Raw genomic sequence first — 16,211 nt, 5'->3', positions numbered from 1 at the left:
ATAACCACATGGCATTCATGGCTTTTTAGTCCAGTGAATTTACCCGCGTCAACATTCATGCAACGCGTAATATTAGAAGCATACCCATTGGGAAACTTTACAGATGATAAAAACTTTAAAAACTCTTTGTTGTCATTCAGTTTCATGGAAGAAAAAAAACGCAAGATCCCTTTTGGCTTTATCAATGTCCCTATTCATCCATAAACCCCTATGTATTCCCATTCGTTCCAAATCAAGACAAGCTTTGATCATGTCCTTTGTCTTGCCCTCAATATCTAGAATGGTGCCCACCAATGTGTCAAATACATTTTTCTAAACAAGCATAACGTCGAGGTTGTGTCTCAATTTTAGTTTTAAACAATACGGGAGCTCAAAAAACATAGACTTTTGCGTGCAGTTCATATGTGTAGAAGATATGGTCCTGCTCATTGTTTTTCCAAATGGAGCAAAATCCAAACGGTTAAGTTGTTCCAAAATCTAATCACCGGACCATTATCTAGGTTTGAGGTGATGCTCTGTTTTCCCGTCAAACTATTTACCCTTTTCCCGCCACTCGTGGTCCCATGGCAACCATCTCCGATGACCAAGGTAACAAACCTTTCCAACATGCCAACCAAATGTTACATCATCCTTAGATATAGGGCATGCTATATTGCTAGTGCTCCACCCAGAATGTCACACCCCAATCCCGACCTACGTCCAAGACCAACACGTGACATCATCAAAAACCCGTTTATCTAACATACCCCGTCTCCGAGATATGTATCAAGCTCAGCTCATGCCTCGAATTTGCGTAGTAATTTTTAATTTTTTTTTTCATATACTTTATGGTTGCATCTAACATCCTCGTTAGACTGCCTACATACCCTAAATAGGGATCAAGTCATTCGTAGTTCACCATTCAAAAAACCAGACATTTATCCCACTAAGTTCAAGCAGAAAAGCATAACATTCCTCAATCATTTAATATAACCTGATAGCATGAAATTCCCGGGCTCAAGCTACATAACAAACCGTCATGAAATCATGATTTCTCTTCCATCCTACATATAAATCATTATGTCTCATCATGATATTACAATTCACAACATACATCATATTTTAGAATCGACGAAACACAAAACCATTCTCTAGCCACATTAATTAATTAATTTGATCAAAGTAATAACAATCATTCCCATATCTTCTAAATGTGAACCTTATGAAATCGTAATCGAATCATAGAAAATCCCGAATGAGTCACCCAAACTTCCAACATCTTTTCTAACTCAATTCACAAGATTCTCGAAACCATTGACACAAATATATATATAAAACTAAGGTTAGAGTGACACAGTTACACCAAGCCTACTTCTCCAAATAATGGGATTTCAGACTACTCTACGAAATCCAACAACCTCGGGTTCCATACCACTCAACGGAACCAAACTAAATATGACCGCCTATCAAATGTACCAAGTACAACTAATCATCATCACCTCTAGAATGCGTATGGTCTCCCATCGCGAATATACCAAGCGGAACCATAGGCCTAATCTCATCGTGCAAACAATGATCACCCACCGCGGATATACCAAGCATGATCACCCCTAACAGTCCCCCATCGCGGATATACCAAGCAAGACTGTATCATATAACTCTAGGTAGTGATCACTCATTGCGGATATATCAAGCATGATGACTCCTAGCATACATATGGTCCCCCATCGCGGATATACCAAGCAGGACCATCCATGTACCACTACTACATAGTGCGGTCTCATCATCACACATTATACCCAATTATACGTATACACACTATCGATTCCACATATCAACCAGCATCTAGTCATATAGAGCACATCACAAGGAATTCCCCTAATTACTATTTCTACTAAAAAATCTAATAAAGTACCTAACTCATCTTCTGACTTTCATCCCTATCACATACTAGGTAGTAATGCCAAGTTCAAATAGGTATTCAGTTGGCATTCAGCTGGCAATCATATCCAAATAATTATCAAACAATAATTAGATCCCATAATTGTCATAACATTCATCATAATTATCATTCACATTATTAAAAAGATAATTAAACACATATATATCACAAACATCATTAGTACACAAGCCAAATCATATGTAATAAACATAGGTCTATGGCTAAATATATAAAAATCACATTTCAATAGAAATCATATTTATAAGACCAAATCATATTCACAAATGATACCAATATAAGAAATTAAGATAATAATCATATCTCATATATTCAAGTCACTATCTAACCAATATAAGCCCACTAGACTTCAATTAGTCCCGTAGTACTAATTTTATTATTTAGAACGTTTTGAGACATGTTGACCACAAATCAACTCTCGGTCAACGATAGGATCCATGATTAGTAGATTTTATATTATATATTTTACCCTAATCTTAGTGTATTTTGGTTAATATATTGGAAGAATTTTGATACTTTGAATTGTATTTTCAATATAGGACTTTTGACTTCCTCTGGAGAAAAACAGGACCAAATGGACGCATTTTGGAGTAATTCCAGTTGGAGGACGTTCGTGAGTCACTTAGCTTGATCATATCAAAATTTGGGATTTTCCCACCAAGCGGTTATTTTCTGGCGATAAAATAAAGAAGCAGTGCGCAGTGCTGGAAAATGACGTTTTTGGGCTTAAATTGCGTTTTTGGAGCCAAAGATGACCTCGGATAGGTTCGTGGCCTTCTGGAGAAGTGTTCAAAATATTCCAAACATTAAATCCAGCTATATTGGGCCAGTTTTGGAGCAGCTTATGGGTCCAAAACGTGGGTGTTCAGATTTTAGGCGAATTTCACCATTTAATTTAGGGTTATGTTTCCTATTTAATTTAATTATTATTATTAGTTGCCTAGTGGGAAGAAAGGACCTGTTTTTAGGGTTTGTGAGGGGGTTTAACAAATATATTGCTTGGCCGTCTACAGTTTTAGACTACATTTTCTTTTATGCAATTTTGGAGACAGAGAGAATTGTTAGGGTTTTGGAGACTTTTTACTTGAAGGTGCTTTCAATCCTTTTCTTGAAGATATTTTCTATGATTTCAATTATGAGTATGCGGAACTAATTTCTTTTGCTAGGGCGAAGCCTTGAGCCTTAGCATGAATATGTGATTTTTATTTAATTGATTATGATTGATTGCATGCGTACTTTGAATTCTTAATCACCGGGATAAAAACTATCTAATTGTCGTAATGCCTGATCACCATTAGGATCTTTAGAAAAGTAATTTGATGCAATTTTGGTCGGAAGGTTCCCTGAAATTGACGCTGGCTTCTTGTGATTAATAATTGTAATTTCTCTTAGGATGAATATCACGTCTTAAGGATTGCATGGTTTTTCAAAGGATTTTCATAAAGCATAATGAGTCTTTCATGTTTAGATTTGATCCGAACGTCCGGACGGGTTGCATGTTAGATATACGTTCTATGTTGGAGATTCCAAGTAGAATATGAATTAGAAAAATCTAACCTTCAAAGTGGCATGTGTAGATTATAAGTAATTGGTAAAAATTCATAGGATTGCTAGGTGATGGTAGAACCCTAGTGCTTTCTTAATTTGATTCTCCCAAAACTGTTTTCTTTTTCCCAGTTCTAATATTGCAGATTGTTTATTTTAATTCATTAATTTCGTTTTTATTTTAATTAGGTTATAAAATCAATCACCTAAACTTCTACTTTACAATAATTAAATGGAATCTGATTAGTTTCAAATTATTTAATAGTCCTTATGGAGACGACCTTGCGAGATCCGTTTATACTACAATAACCTTGTGATTCTTGCAAGTAAAATAGGAAATTTAAGCCCGTTCACATGAGTAGTAAAAATCCTATCAAGAAAATGGCGCCGTTGCCGGGGATTATTTAAAATAATCCCTACTAATCAGATTTTCAATTAGTTATTGCTGTTTATACATATAAAAAAAATTTAATTTTCGTTTTTATTTTATTTTTACAGATTACAACAATACAACAGTGTAGATTTCAGAAATCTGTGCATGGTCAGCACCCGTTCAACAGTGCAGAAATTGATTCCATTTGATCCAGAACTTGAGCAGAATTTAAGGAGGAAACGCAGGAAGCGAACTTTGCAGAGGTTTCCTCCTTTGCAGGTAACTTGTCTACAATCTTTAAATTCTGAAGACCTGCACAGCAAAGAAAAAATGGCATTTGTAATTCCAGAAGCTGGTCTGCCCCTAGGTGATTCACTGACAGCCCATACCACAAATATACCAAGTTGCATTACTTATCCGGCAGTGGAGGAAGGGTCTACATTTGAAATAAAGCAGCACATATTGAATATTCTACCTACGTTTCATGGGTTATCATCTGATGATCCTAACATGCACATTGCAGAATTTTTAATGGGGTGCAAAAATATTTTGGTGAGGGGATTTTCAACCGAATCTATTAAGCTGCGTTTATTTCCTTACACTCTAAAAGATCAAGCAAGGAGATGGCTCCTCACACTCCCATCTGGAAGCATTAGTACTTGGGCCCAACTTAGTGAAAAAATTTTAAACAAGTATTATCCGGCTTCTAAGACCCTTGACATGAGAACTCAGATTTTATCTTTTGCCCAAAAACCAAATGAAGAGTTTCATGAGGCGTGGAAGCGGTTTAAAGAGTTAATTAGAAAATGTCCACATTCGGGTATTAACACTACTGATCAAATGCACATATTTTTCAGATGGTTGAATATGACTACAAAATCTCTTGTCAACGCATCTTGCGGAGGTTCGTACAAGGATAAAAATGCACAAGAGGCCTGTTTGTTATTTGAAAAAATGGCAGCGGATACACAACAGTTGGCAATTGAGCAGCCACAATTTAGGTCTGTTTTTTAGATGTCTAACGGCTCTCCATATGTTACAGCACAAATTGAAAAAATGGAGAAAAGGTTTGATGCAAAATTTGACTTGTTATTACAAAGAATACCAGGTTCACAGGTTGCTATACAGCAGCCCATACCAGCTGCCTGCAGCATCTGCAACATGATAACTCACGATTTTATGAGTTGCCCACATAAAGATGTTTCTCCAGATTTTACAACAGAGCAAGTTAATGCATTTAACAATTTCCAGCATCCCAAATATGACTCGTATTCGAATTTCTACAACCCAGGTTTGAGAGATCATCCTAATCTAAAGTGGGACAAAGAACAGCACACTAGGCCTCAATTTCAACAGCAGGTACAGCAACTTGCTGCACCAAAGGCTGCTTGGGAGGTTGCAATTGAAAAATTAATAAATACCACAACTCAAGAAATCCAAAATCTACAGGCTGCAATGAAAAACATGGAAAAACAAATGGGGCAGATTGCTTTGCAGGTTTCAGAAAGGGCTCCCAGTACATTTCCCAGCCAAACCGAACCAAATCCAAGGGGAGGTGCAGATTGCAAGGCAGTTAGAGTTTTGCGTTCTGGCAAAAGTTTTGATAATAGAGTTGAAAATGGTATTTGAAATTCGCAGGTGGCTTCACAGCCAAAAACAGATTCGGGAAATGTTGAAAAATTTGCCAATTTTAAAGATTCTGAACAGGCCTTGAACAGTTCCGAAAATGGGGCAGATATTGTTGCGGATCGTATATATAAGCCACCTATGCCTTATCCCGAACGGTTGAAACCTAAAGTTAAGGATCAACAATTGACTGATTTTATGAAGACTTTGTCTAAGGTTCAGATTAATCTACTGTTAATTGATGCCATCAAGAACATTTCGTCTTATGCCAAGTTTTTTAAGGATGTTTGCACAAAGAAAAAGAAGCTCGTTGATTTTGAGAAAGTGATTCTTACAGAACAGTGCAGCGCTGTCCTGCTACACAAGTTGCCCCCAAAGAAACAAGATCCAGGGAGTTTTACAATTTCATGCACAATTGGAAATTCTCATTTTAAACGTGCTTTAATTGATTTAGGTGCTAGTATTAATTTAATGCATTTTTCTGTTTTTCAGAGACTGGGACAAGGAGAAATCAAGCCTACATCAGTTATTCTACAAACCGTTCAGTTGCTTATCCAAGGGGTATTATTGAAGACCTAATTATTAAAGTGGATAATCTCTATCTTCCTGCAGATTTTGTGATTTTGGATATGGATGAAGATATGCAAACACCGACTATTTTGGGACGTTCATTCATGGCAACAGCTAGAACGTTAATTGATGTAGAGGCTGGAACACTTACACTTAGAGTGCAAGATCAATCTGTTGTGTTCAGTTTATTTGAAGCTACTAAAAGGCCAGGTGATGTGCATGATTGTATGCGTGTTGATGTGCTTGACAGCTTATTACATGCCGAAATTATGCCACATTTGACATCTGATCCATTGTTAAATGTGTTGCATGGGTTTGAGAATAAAAATACAGAAGATGAAGAGGTTTTTGAGTATGTTTCAGCATTGGAAAGTGGTCCTTTTCAACCCCCACGTTGGAGGCACGTTTTTTAGAGTTTGGGGGAACCCAAAAAGCTGTTGCAGCCTTCTAAGGTACAGCCGCCTAAATTGGAGTTAAAAGTGCTTCTAGAACACTTGAAATATGCTTATTTGGGGGCAGATTCTTCGCTGCCAGTTGTTATTGCTGCTAATTTATCATCAACAGAAGAAGATAAACTGTTGCGCATTTTAAGGAGTTATCAAGATGCAATTGGCTGGACTATAGCTGACATTAAAGGGATCAGCCCTACAATTTGTATGCACAAAATTTTGATGGAAGATGGAGTAAAGCCTGCAATTGACGCACAACGTCGGTTGAATCCAATTATGAAAGAAGTTGTTCGTAATAAAGTTATGAAGCTTTTAGATGCTGGGATGATCTATCCTATTTCAAATAGTAAGTGGATTAGTCCAACTCAAGTGGTGCCAAAGAGTTCTGGTATTACAGTTGTAAAGAATGATAATAATGAACTTGTGCCTACTCGTTTGACTACTGGGTGGCGTATGTGTGTTAATTATAGAAAGATCAATGCAGTTATTAGAAAAGATCATTTTCCATTGCCATTCATTGATCAAATGTTGGAAAGGTTGGCTGGTCGTGCTTTCTATTGTTTCTTGGATGGTTATTCAGGGTATAACCAGATTCCAGTTGCCCCTGAAGATCAAGAAAATACAACATTTACTTGTCCTTTTGGGACTTTTGCATATAGAAGAATGCCTTTTGGTTTGTGCAATGTGCCTGCCACGTTTCAGCGTTGCATGATGAGCATATTTACTGGGTTAGTTGAACATGTAGTTGAGGTATTTATGGATGACTTTTCTGTTTTTGGGGATTATTTTGACCAATGTTTACAGAATTTATCTCTAGTTCTTGAAAGGTGCATTAAGACCAACCTGGTTTTAAATTGGGAAAAGTGTCATTTCATGGTTAAGCAAGGAATTGTCCTAGGCCACGTGATTTCTAACAGGGGTATTAAAGTTGATAAGGCTAAAATTGATGCAATTGAGAGGTTGCCATCCCCAACAACTGTTAAGAGTGTTCGGTCTTTTCTAGGCCATGCCGGGTTTTATAGACGGTTCATCAAGGATTTCTCCAAGATTAGCCGACCATTGTGTAATTTATTGGCTAAGGATGCTCCTTTCGTTTTTGATGAGGCTTGTTTGGAGGCCTTCAAGAAGTTAAAGACACTCCTCACTACAACACCCATTATTGCAGCACCTAATTGGAGCCTACCTTTTGAATTGATGTGTGACGCATCAAATTATGCAGTGGGAGCAGTTCTTGGACAGCGGAAACATAGGCTTCCCCAAGTTATTTATTATGCTAGTCGAACCCTCAATGATGCACAACTAAACTATGCTACAACAGAGAAAGAATTGTTGGCAGTTGTTTTTGCATTGGAAAAATTTCGTTCGTATTTAGTTGGGGCTAAAATGATTGTTTATACAGATCATGCAGCTTTGAAATATTTGTTGTCTAAAAAAGATGCTAAGCCTCGATTAATTCATTGGATTCTTTTATCTGATGTCAAGCATTATTTATGGGATGAGCCATACCTATTTAAGTATTGCCCAAACCAGATTATTCGCAGGTGTATTCCTGAAGCCGAACAGGAAAGTGTTTTAAAGTTTGCTCATCATTTTGCTTGTGGGGGACATTTTGGGCAAAATATGGGATTAATCATTATGTGGCTATACCTTATCATCCACAGACATCTGGTTAAGTGGAAGTTTCAAACAGAGAATTAAAACGCATTTTGGAGAAAACAGTTGGTTCAACACGTAAAGATTGGAGTTCAAAATTAAATGATGCATTGTGGGCCTACAGGACAGCTTATAAGACTCTTATTGGGATGTCACCATTTCGACTCATTTATGGGAAAGCATGTCATCTACCTATGGAGCTTGAACATAAGGCTTACTGGGCAATTAAAGAGTTAAATTTTTCGTACGACTCAGCTGGGGAACAACGTAAATTGCAGCTCAATGAGCTGGAGGAAATTCGTCAGGGTGCTTATGAAAGTTCTTGCATCTACAAGGAAGAACTAAGGCGTTTCATGATAGTCAAATTTTACGAAAAGAATTTCAACCAGGGCAAAAGGTTTTGCTATTCAGTTCACGGCTAAAGCTGTTTCCAGGGAAATTGAAATCTCGCTGGACTGGGCCATATTTGGTTACTAAAATCTATTATCATGGGGCAGTTGAAATAACTAATGAGGCTCAAGGCAACGCATTCAAGGTGAATGGTCACAAGCTGAAACCATACGTGGAGTCACCGTTTGATACTGCATACGAGTCTTTGACTCTGAAGGAACCAGTGATCTAGCCATTGGACTTCCGCAACGTCTAGCTACAGACTTAAAATAAAGCGCTAATTGGGAGGCAACCCAATTTTTCTAAACTTTTTCCTAATTTTAATTTTCGTTTGATTTTCTCTTTAATATAAAAAAAACAAACAAACAAAAAAAAACGAAAAATTCAAAAATGGAAAATTGCAGGTTGATTTTATTTACCCAGTTTTTTTTTTTTTAACGCATATTGGTTAATTGCAGGTTGCGAACATGGAAAATAAAGCACGTCTTATGCTGGAATCCTGCACCCAGCAGCAAGTCTACCGTTCCATCAACCACATCTACCCTATGCTGGAAATTTAAAGCAGTCAACATAAAGTCATTCACAGATGCAAGTTTGGGGGTGATTGTTGCAGATCCAGCACAGAAACATAATTTAGAGCAATTAATTTTCTGCAGCTCAGTTTTGCGATGCATGGAGGAAGCACAATTAAATCACAGATCCATACACCACAGAACTGAGTACAGCTATTATTACCAGATCTACAATAACTACACTTGCAAGGATTCAAATTTTACCTCCCAGATGCACCGATCTGGGTCATGCGGCCTGTGCTGTTTTCATCCGTTGAGCTTGTGTGTTTACTTCTGTTTCCTTGGCTCTATCATGGATCCGTATACCCCTACATAAAGAGCAAAAATATGAGTACATACAGGTTAAATATGGCATTATAATGAACTGTCGTTGAACATGTAAATGTTGAGTTTAGCAACTGCAGAAGAACGAGATCTGTACCTTCATGATTTGCAGCGGCCGAGACATTTGCCGTTTATTTTGCCTTCTGGGACCATTAGACCGGCAACTTAAGCTTGTTTTCTCTCAGTTATACGCTGGATTTGAGTGTCATTTTTCAGTCCCAGTAGTGGTTATATTATTTAAATATTAGATCATTGTCAATCCATTAAAAGGGTTACGGGTTTTACCTCAAAATTTGCAGATCCGTGAGTTTGGGAATTTTTTTTTTTTGAGTTAGTCTCTTCAGTATCTTTCTAAATCTCGGGTACCTACTACAGAAGAACATCACTGTAAGCTTCTACGTAGACTCATCACGACAATATAGCTTTGAGAGATTTTTCGCAAGCTGAGAGACATGTATATTGAACCAAGTGGGAGATGATTACCGTTGCATGTGCGAAATGGTCTCGATCTGCATGTTTAGAACTCGAATCCGTGATGACGTGAGGCTTGGGAGCAACATGGTTTGGTTGAGAAGAGATGGCGACTTGGGGTATTTTCCTTGTGTTGTCTGTCTCGGATTTGCAACTATTGAGGGTCCTCACACAGATAAAACCACATGCATGTGTTAGATCATGTTCCATTTCTCTAAAACAAATACATCTGACAATGAAACCAAAAGATTGGAGGATGATTTTACCTTTGGTTTTCAGTTTTTCCGATTTCTACCACGGATGGGCTATTGAAACACTACGGGAAGGGTACGTTGTTCAGTTGCAGGCAGAGAAGATTTGAGAAATGAAAGGGCTGTGCGGGTTAAGAGCAATGAGAGAAAAATGTGAGGGGCGAAGGACCATTTTTCATTTTAAAGAAAAATGGGGTCTGAGAGAAAGAGAGAGTGGGTTGAGGAAAATGGAAGGTTTGTATGCAGAGGGGTGCCAAACTGAGAAGGATTAAAAGCATTTTTAGATTTTCTAGAGAGAGAGAGATGGGCCAATGGATTGATCTTAACCCTTGATTTGGAATCCTATGGAGCTACCATTCCTGATGCATGACACGGGACACGGGACACGGTTTGAATTAAAGGGGGAGAAGAGTCGTTTGGCTCAGTGCTCGAGGATGCCAGCTGCATCCCATTCATCTCGTAGAGAATCCAATGTTCACATACTGGTGCTCGGTTTTTGGTGCACGCCTGTTGTGCACATGGACTTGGCGCGTGGTTTGCATGACTGACATCCTTTCCACTTGCATGCCAACTGCATGCCTTTCAAGCAAAGGAATCCACAGTTTGGCATGCCCTGCTGGTTTCGCATACAAGCCAGGTGTTCTTTGCTCTTTGATTTTTGTTTTGTTTGTTATTTTTTGTTATTTTATTTTATTTTATCATTATTTTTATTTTTATTTATTTCTTTTTATTTATTTCTTTTTATAGTGTTGTCCGCTAGAGTTTTTGTGTTTTATTTTATTTTATTGTTCTTTTAGTTTTCCTTTTGTTTCCACACCTTGAGGACAACGTGTGAAATAAGTTTGGGGGTGGGAAAGTAAATTTTAGTTTTTTTTTATTATTGTGTCAGTTTAAAATTGTTCATTCTTTTTAAGTTAATATCCATAGATTATTTTAAATGTTAGAACAAATGGACATGGTGAAGGTTAGTCCCACATTAGAGTCTTTGCTATTTATCGTTACTTACACACTAATTCATGAATTATACTTTGAACTTTGCACATCACACCAACATGGTTTGTGGGGAGTGAGATTGAAACACTTGCTTTTAGTCTAAGTTTATTTTTAATTTTTGTTTTAAGTAAAGTCAGTTATTATTGTGAATAAAGTAATAATTGTCTCACCCGAGGTTTTGCCTAGTAACCGGGCCAGTCCTGCCTAATCAGCAGTGATTCCCGCGTCAAACGGTAGAGTTTTGGCATGGGGCAGGGTGATTAGTTGGTTTCGTAGCTTTTTCAATTCGGGTTAATAAGTCCTTAGGGGTGTTCTACACCTAGTGCCCTAAAGCCCTAGTGGTTTGTGAGTCATTGACCTAAAGCTCACTACATGGGTTGGATTGAAAGTTTAAGTGAACCGACATTGCACGACCACTACTGTTACTGAAAAAATAAAAAAAAATTGAAAAGAAAAAGAAAAAGAAAAATAGTTATACTTAAAGTTAGTATGTATGAAATAAAGAAGGACGAGAGGTAAGGGTTTTAGTCGAGTCTCCTTAACTATGTGGTTCCCTTTACACCAAAGGAAGTTTGTGAATTCTTTTCTAATTGATTCTAAATGGCTTAGACTCTGTGATGGGATTAGTTGGAACTTTTGAAAAGATGTTCTAGTTTTTAAAATTTGCTATGGATTGCAACTTGAAGGTGGAAGTTTTGTCTTGGTTGAGTTTTAGCTAGTTGTCTAGTTTGTTAAGTTTTTATTTTTGTTTGAGTCTTGTTTTGCTTGAGGACAAGCAAAAAGCTAAGTTTGGGGGTATTTGATGAGTAGATTTTATATTATATATTTTACCCTAATCTTAGTATATTTTGGTTAATATATTGGAAGAATTTTGATACTTTGAATTGTATTTTCAATATAGGACTTTCGACTTCCTTTGGAGCAAAACAGGACCAAGTGGATGCATTTTGGAGTAATTCTAGTTGGAGGACGTTCGTGAGTCACTTAGCTTGATCATATCAAAATTTGGGATTTTTCCACCAAGCAGTTATTTTCTGGCGATAAAATAAAGAAGCAGTGCGCAGTGCTGGAAAATGACGTTTTTGGGCTTAAATTGCGTTTTTGGAGCCCAAGATGACCTCGGATGGGTTCGTGGCCTTCTGGAGAAGTGTTCAAAATATTCCAAACATTAAATCCAGCTATATTGGGCCAGTTTTGGAGCAGCTTATGGGTCCAAAACGTGGGTGTTCAGATTTTAGGCGAATTTCACCATTTAATTTAGGGTTATGTTTCCTATTTTATTTAATTATTATTATTAGTTTCCTAGTGGGAAGAAAGGACCTGTTTTTAGGGTTTGTGAGGGGGTTTAGCAAATATATTGCTTGGCCGTCTACAGTTTTAGACTACATTTTCTTTTATGCAATTTTGGAGACAGAGAATTGTTAGGGTTTTGGAGACTTTTTACTTGAAGGTGCTTGCAATCCTTTTCTTGAAGATATTTTCTATGATTTCAATTATGAGTATGCGGAACTAATTTCTTTTGCTAGGGCGAAGCCTTGAGCCTTAGCATGAATATGTGATTTTTATTTAATTGCTTATGATTGATTGCATGCGTACTTTGAATTGTTAATCACCGGGATAAAAACTATCTAATTGTCGTAATGCCTGATCACCATTAGGATCTTTAGAAAAGTAATTTGATGCAATTTTGGTCGGAAGGTTCCCTGAAATTGATGTTGGCTTCTTGTGATTAATAATTGTAATTTCTCTTAGGATGAATATCACGTCTTAAGGATTGCATGGTTTTTCAAAGGATTTTCATAAAGCATAATGAGTCTTTCATGTTTAGATTTGATCCGAACGTCCGGACGGGTTGCATGTTAGATATACGTTCTATGTTGGAGATTCCAAGTTGAATATGAATTAGGAAAATCTAACCTTCAAAGTGGCATGTGTAGATTATAAGTAATTGGTAAAAATTCATAAGATTGCTAGGTAATGGTGGAACCCTAGTGCTTTCTTAATTTGATTCTCCCAAAACTGTTTTCTTTTTCCCAATTCTAATATTGCAGATTGTTTATTTTAATTCATTAATTTCGTTTTTATTTTAATTAGGTTATAAAATCAATCACCTAAACTTCTACTTTACAATAATTAAATGGAATCTGATTAGTTTCGAATTATTTAATAGTCCATGTGGAGACGACCTTGCGAGATCCGTTTATACTACAATAACCTTGTGATTCTTGCAAGTAAAATAGGAAATTTAAGCCTGTTCACATGAGTAGTAAAAATCCTATCAGTCCACAACTCTACGTAATTCAATCCTGAAGATCCGCACATCGGATTTTTGATCCATAACTTCCCAAAGTCCACATTACGCTTCTAGAATAACATACTAAATTTTCATTATGATCCAACGGTCGGATTATCGTCAATCACACAAACAAGTGGCGGTCCAATTTGATCACCACACCAAACAATTGAATTTCAGGAAACCAAGACATAGGTTCACAGGGTCACTAGAAGGTATTTGGTACTTAGACAACACTCGTGGACGGTCCCACACACCGCCACACGCGGTGGTAGCCAAGGTGGAGGGTTTAGAAACCCCGAATTTTCAACATTAACTAAATGAGATCAAATTTACATGGTAGCTAGAGCTCAACAAGGGAAACACTTTTCACAACTAGGCTGATGATAAATTCTAACCGGAAACTGTCCAAATTCACCGAAGAAAACCGGATTTCTAGGGTTCTAAACACCCAACTCTAAAATGAACACGAAAGCACAAACTAACCATACCAACTTGAAGATTATGAAGAGTAGATGAAGTTTCATACCTCACTCAAAGGAAATTGTTGCCGGAATCACCGGAAAAATGATAAAACCGCCGAAAAAGTCGTGGGCTTTGTGGCTTCGAATTGCAAAGATGGAAAAGAAAATGGGAAATCTAACACTACAGAGATGTAGGGCTCATCAAGAGCTTTTCATGGACACCAAGATCGCCCAAAACGGAGCTCGGACGGAGGAGATACAAGCGGGTCAAGTTGATGGGTTAACGAGTCCATCCCCCCCCCCCCCCCAAAAAAAAGGTTAGAATCATATCATCCTTTTTTCTTTTTTCTTTTTTGAAGAAACCTCCCTCCTTTTTAATTGGTCCCTTACTCTTTTTTTTTTTTCCGTCTGAATGGTCCATCAGCTTTGATTGGTTAACATTCCCACATGATGGGAGTTTTAATTAATTTATAACCTATAGTTTAGTAAAACGATTTCAAACGTCCGTAACTATACCGTAATAATTCAGACTCACAAACAGCTTTCTCCTATATGTTCATGGTTTCAAGATCTATTCGAAAACGTTACTTGTGACCTCGAAAGGTCAACGAGTAAATAATAATTTCCAAACTTCACTCTTCGTAACTAGGTTAATTGAAATCTAAATTCAAATAAATTAATATAAATTCTTGAAAAATAATATAAAATCTTAATAATACAAATACGTACATTATAACAGTGAAATCCTGGAACGGGATTTCAAACAGAAACCATTGCATATGCAGGAAAATCATTCACTGTTCATATAATTACTGCCCGCAAGGTGAACATCTTCCCAATACACTTATCGTACGTGCGCACACCGTTTGTCCATAAATCCTTTAGCTCTTCAACCAACAGTCATAAGTAAACATCGATTGACCTACCAGGATCCTTAGTTATTAAAAGAGTCATCAACATGTATTCTTTTTTCATTCCTTTTCAAGGCGGCAAATTATATGGAAATAAGAAAATCGGTCAAGTGTTGTGGTATTGGTTTAGAACCCTGAACAAATTGAATCTGTTAGCGGCAAGTCCCAATCTAACATTTCAAGGATCAGCAACAAACTAGGGGAACATTCGATCGAACTCTTTCCATGCCTCCCCATCTGCAAGATGCCTTATCACATCGTTGTCTACCCATTTTTCCTTATGCCATCTCATGTCGGTGGCAGTATGCGTCAACATATACAATCACTGCAACCTAGGTTTCAAAGGTAGATAACGCATGTCTTTTTGTGGGATCTTAGTCGTTCTATTCTGAGATGTCATTTTGAAGCTCGACTCATTGCATACAGGGCATTTATCAAATGCTTTATTCTCTTTGTAGAATAAAATACAATTGTTTTTGCAAGCGTGACTTTTTTCATAACCTAATCCCAAACCATTCAACACCTTTTGCAAATGTCTATGGTCTTTCGGCAAACAATTGTCCCTTGGAAGCATTCTCTTAAAAACCCTCAAAAAGTAATCAAAACACTGGTTCAACATACGATACTTTATTTTTCCGTGCATTAGTTCCATAATGGCCGTGAGAATCGAAAAGGTCTCGCACCTCAGGTATAACTTTTGGTTGGCATTTTTTAATAGTTTTTCATATTGTTCGAACTCTACATTGTCCATTGGTGTAGGCACGTCATCTTCCCCTTCCTGATTGGTGTTTGTCGATGCAAATGGAAAAACATCATTTATAATATCCATGACTTGTTCATTAGGATCCATATTAGGTTCAACATTGCCCACTCTTGTGGCATTTGAAGATGTAGCATTGTCTACTTGTTCCCCATGATGGTTCCAAGTATTATAGGTCTCAACCATTCCATTCCTTACTAAATGAAATTGAACATTTTCAATTGTGCCACCTCACTCCGCATCTCGTAGCACATTGAACATCCACTGTCAGAAATGCATCTTGAAAAGCTCATCCAGATACTTCCGCTGCTTCTCATCGGCTTCATCAACATCCCAATGAACCTATATTAATGTCAATAACAATAAATTAGTAATTTAAAAAAAATACTACTTTTTAACAAAAATAATTATACATTATTTAATATAAACTTACCGATAACTCCCCCACCATGGACTTATTCAACTCCTTAGGCACCTTTTTCCAAGACTCAAGCTCGGCAGAACATTAGCTCCGAACCAAACCCCCAATATCAAACCTAAGTTTGGCGTATGCATTAGCCTACTTTTGTCTTCAAAGTAGGGCACTTGCTTATGATGGTACCTCTCTATTCGTAATACATCTTTCCT

General features: G+C 37.2%; 1 long non-coding RNA gene and 1 other non-coding gene across 2 annotated transcripts in view; both read right to left on the bottom strand.

The window, feature by feature from the left end:
* LOC126631833 (uncharacterized) overlaps window positions 1–10,116 on the bottom strand; it is a 28,545-nt gene extending 18,429 nt beyond the window's left edge. The window contains exons 1-4 of the long non-coding RNA XR_007626474.1: window positions 9,925–10,116; window positions 9,727–9,810; window positions 9,539–9,633; window positions 9,116–9,425 (exon numbers count right to left, since the gene is read on the bottom strand). This is a non-coding gene — a long non-coding RNA (uncharacterized LOC126631833). The remainder of the gene's footprint in view (window positions 1–9,115; window positions 9,426–9,538; window positions 9,634–9,726; window positions 9,811–9,924) is intronic.
* LOC126633625 (small nucleolar RNA R71) lies at window positions 4,575–4,679 on the bottom strand. Its single transcript, XR_007627112.1, has one exon. It is a non-coding gene; the product is annotated as a small nucleolar RNA R71 (small nucleolar RNA).
* Window positions 10,117–16,211: the final 6,095 nt, after the last annotated feature.

The sequence above is a fragment of the Malus sylvestris genome, chromosome 8 (genome assembly GCF_916048215.2).
Source record: "Malus sylvestris chromosome 8, drMalSylv7.2, whole genome shotgun sequence".
NCBI lineage: Eukaryota > Viridiplantae > Streptophyta > Magnoliopsida > Rosales > Rosaceae > Malus > Malus sylvestris.
The sequence above is the reverse complement of the archived record's forward strand: the minus strand, read 5'-3'. Positions and strand labels throughout refer to the sequence as shown.